Genomic DNA, 4615 nt, shown 5'->3' on the forward strand with positions numbered 1-4615 from the left:
CCACCAAGCACATTCAGAACTGATGGATTTGACCTCACAGCTCCAGCCTCCCATTCCCCGTGCAGAACCTTGCCCTCCTCCTGGAGCCGACGCTCCCACCAAGGGCTATTTGCTGCTCCTCTGTCATGTGGATAACGAGGGATTAGTGAGTCAGGGGAGGATGAGAGCTAAATGAAGCATGACCACCTCAGAAGAAGCTGCTTTATCAATCCTGCTGGAGTGGGTGGCCTCCCGGAGTCAGGAAAGCCAACGCTACGGCAGCACCTTCCCACCAGTGCCATTGCCATCCCTGTGCAGAAGATGTTTGCCACGGCTACAGGGCTTTTGTGGGCTCCATGTCTTGGCCAAAGCCAGGGTGTTCCCAACAAGATCAGGGGAACATCCCCATCTCTGTCCCCAGGGCACCCCAAGTCTCTCCCTCAGTGTTTCAAGCTTTGGCAGCAAACCAAACCATCCATCTTTCCAATCCTTCATCCCAGAAATGCCAGACTTGTTTAAACTGGACTGTTTAGATGAACCCGCTTATGTCGGTATGTTGGACACCCAGCACGAAGGAGCTCAGCTCACGATTAATGCTTGGCACAGCTTGGAAACCGCAGAAAACTAAGAGTTATATCATAGGATGATTCCTAGATGAGCTGCAATTACTTCTGCTCTGCTTTGACCACAGCACATAAACACTGAGCACCGATCGCTTCAGCTGATGGGACTGACCCTGTACTGCTTGCTGTGCTGGTGCCTGCGTTCCAGGCATTTCCCCACATCCCACATTCCTGCAAACACCCATTGCATCACTGATCGCAGATGCTGTGAGCACTTTCAAGAGCTGTAATTGTAACAGATCCCCACCACCCCTCTGGTTGCTCCCAATCCACAGCTCCCCATCAGCTCCAACCTTGCATTTCCCCTTCTTCCCACCCAAAAGTGTTTACATGCCAACTTCCCAGGACTAATCCATCTTCAGGAAGAGAATATGGCCTGGAAAATTCCAGCCTCAGCATAAGTGAGGGGCTATGATGGAAACTGTTTTGCAACCTTTGTTTTTCTACCCTAATGCTGGCAACCCCATAAACTCATCAGCTTCCACATGGCCGCCTCCCCACTCTGGAGCCCCGTTATCTCTCTTCCTACACCCCAAGGAACCCTAAAAGCCCCTGGTTGAGACCCAGAGCTCAGGGGTCCAGCGAGCCCCTTGCACGCACGCGCCCTGCCAGGCGAGCCCTGGGAACGGCTGATTTATAGGCTCGTGCCTCGTTATGTTTACGCCAGGCGAGTTATTTAAAACGAGGAGAGTGAAAGGAGCCGGGTTTTGTTTAAAATCCGGTGAGGAGATTTGCCTTAAATAGTCAAGAGCTGGGATGGGAGGGAGGCCGGCAGCGGTGCAGACCTCCGGGGTGAGAGCGGAGCCGGGCACCGCGGGGGAGCTGGGGGGAGAGAGGTGGCAGCGGGCTCCTGGTTAACCCTTGGGTGCTGCTCACAGCAGTGGCACGTTTCCCCTACATGACTCACAAGGAGAGAGGGGGACACATGAAACGGCAGCCCTGAGAGAAATGCAGCTGGCAGCGCGCACCCCGAAACCTAATGATGGCAATTCACACAGCAGATTATGTCGGAGCAGCCCCTCTGTGCCCACCCCCAAGGAAGCCCCGCAGCCTGGCACTGCTCCAGCTAGCAGCCCCCAAGCAATGACTCCCCGCTGCTTCCCTCCTGCCCTCGAGGTCTCCTCGGAAAGGCCGCTGCTGTGAGAGCATGGCGCGAGCTGGGTTTGCTCAGCGCAGAGCACGGACACGATAGCTCTCTATAAATACATCCGGGGTCACCACCAGGGACGGGGCAGAGATATTTAAATTCAAGGGGGATGCTGGCAAAAACAAAAGGCTAAATATAAACTTTCCATCTGCAGTGCCAGGCTGGAGGGAAGGTTTTAACTCCTGGAGCAAGGAGGTGGAGGAAGAGCCCCCAGAGCAGTGGGGCAAGACAAGGGTAGTGCTGGGCACATCCTCCTTTGTCCCCACTCCCCGTGCTGAGCAGAGGGGACACGGCTCTCATCCCTGGCCCAGGCTTGGCAGTGAGGGGCAAGAAGCTGCTCAGAGATCTTTCCATGCTCTTGACTTATTTGGTCAAAACTGCTGATAGATAGATTCTGCTGATCAGAATAACAAGCAGCATTATGCTTGAACAGGAGAAGCCAAAGCCGCCGTTATGCCCTTTGCTGATCCCCAAATCCTTCTGAAATACTACAGCTGGGGAGAGGGGGTGAGGGGAAACAGCACCAGCGTGAAGGCAGACACTGGGACACATCCTGGTGCTGCATGCACCTGATTTGGGGAGCTCAGAGCTCTGTGCTGAGGACTGAAACCAGCCCCACCTGACCTCTGTCCCTCTGTTCCTACATTGTCACCCCGCTGAAGTTGGGCTCGATCTGCTCTGTCCTCACTGCGCCAGGAGGAAGCGTGGCCTTTGCAGGAGGCTCCTCAACATTTGCAGTCGTAAATCACAGCAGAGCTGCTTGAGCCTGCCATGCTCTCAAATCCCCTAAGCTGCAGCCCCAATAGCAGCCCCACCAGTGCGAATGGAGTCACGTCCCCAGTGAGAAGTGTAGAGGGCATGCAAAGGGCTGTGGGCACTGAGATGCTGCACCCCAACACAGGCTGGTACCCTAATGTCTCTCAGACAGCACGGAATGTTCTCTCTGCTCCCCAGAATGGCTTTAATTCCTGCTGTGGTCCAATCAGCTCTGTGCTGTTCCCATTACCATAGCCAAAAAAGGGCTGTAAGTTCATTGGGTCACCCCCTTAGGGAAGATCCCTGCAGTTTCTCTTCCAGGTCTGGTGTGATCCCTGAGACCACAGGCATGGGTTTGGGGCCCCAACAGCAAAATCTAGGGCAGGCAGCATGGCTGTCAGTGCAGCCACTGCATTCCCCAGGGACAGATAAAAGCACCAGCCAGCAGGGTCCTTGCTACCCTAAAAGGGTTGTCCTGTCACTTGGGCTGGCCTGGCTTGTGTTAGCATTGCGGGAGGAGCCACACGTCACTCGAGGAGTGGGTGCTATCGCAGCCCTGCTGGCTCAGGGCCGCCTTATCGACACGGTGGGGGCTGCTGGAGCATCCTTGGGCCACGTCACCCACGATGGGGACGAGGACCCGAGGACAAGCCCAAGTGTGGCTGCACGCCCGGCTGGAGCCGTCACATCCCATCAGGCTCAGCCAGCTGCAACAGCTTGGAGATGCCCGAGCCCCCCACGCTCTCCGAATTCCCCTCCATCCCTTCCAGCCTGTGGTTCCCCCTCCGCGCCCGACTCCCTCGAGCTGACATCTTCCAGCTGCTGGCCCGGCACTGCAGCCCCTGCCTGCCCAGCTTTGCAGGGCTCAGTTGGGGGATGCTGCATCCTTCCATCCCTGTTTCGGTACCAGCCACGCTCCGTGCCAGCCCCTCCGCTTTTCCTCAGTGAGCCATCAAATATTCATGGCTCTGCGTGGTAAATAAGCATTATGAATTCATGACTTGCTGAATTAAACGGGGTCTGGTTTGGGCCGCTTGGCCAGGCAGAAGGAAGGGCGGCTTTGCCAGCAGCAGGTAGGGCGAAGTGGGGACAACTGGGGTGTTCATGTGTCCCCTGCACTATGAGCTCCCCCAGGTTGTGCTGCTACATCCCCAAAAGCCAACAGCATTCAGCACTGAAGCAGTCCCACGTCCCAAATCAATCACAGTGCAGCCCCCAAGTCCTCACACTGGGGCTCAGTCGCCCCTAGGAATCCATCCAGGACCCACGCAGTCCTGCTTGCCCCCAAAATGCTGCAGGAAAGTGGGACCCGAGGCTCAGGTTCGTGGCCTCAAGCAATATTCAGCCAAGCACTATGGTTACAAGACTAACTCGGGTTAATGGATAACACTGCAACTCTTCACCTGGGGAGGGAAATAAGCGCAGGTAGCTTTTCTCAGCACACAGAGGATGGGATCTCCAGGTCTGACATGACATGCAACACAGGAAAATACATCGGGCTTCACACAGACCCCTTCTCGTGCTATCGGTTCCCATCGCTGGCATCTCCCCACTTTCCCTCCACCTCTTCCGTGGGGTCAGGAAGTTCCCCTGTGGTTTCGCCTGCCCTGTGGTGGCTTTCACACAGGATAACAGTTTAGCCAGACCCCCAAGGATGCTCTGACCCACAGACTCCATCCCCTCGGCTGCCAGGGATGGGACCAAGCCTGGTCTTAGGGTGATCCAAGGCTGAGCTGACAGTGCAGCAGCACCAAATCCTCTCCCTGGCTGGGCTGGGCTGTAGCAGGGAGGTGTTATGGGGTGAAGGGCACGGTGGAAGGGGCTGAGAAGAGCAAAAGGATGGGGAGAGAGCTAGGGAGGTGGCAGGCAGTTTTCCCCTGGTTTTGGGGTGCCCAGGAGGGGACAGTGACAAAGGCCACAGTGGGAGGCAAGGAGACGGATCCAGCCCTTGTGAGCTGCACAGTGCTGCACAGCAAACAGATCACAGCTCCCTCACTGGATCCAGATTCATGGAAATCCAGGCAGCTCCTAGAATGTTTTAGCAAACTTCTGAACCCACATGAAAAAGTGTACTCCCGCGTGCTTCCGCTATTTAAAATCAAAGATATAA

Source organism: Meleagris gallopavo, chromosome 12 (genome assembly GCF_000146605.3).
Source record: "Meleagris gallopavo isolate NT-WF06-2002-E0010 breed Aviagen turkey brand Nicholas breeding stock chromosome 12, Turkey_5.1, whole genome shotgun sequence".
NCBI lineage: Eukaryota > Metazoa > Chordata > Aves > Galliformes > Phasianidae > Meleagris > Meleagris gallopavo.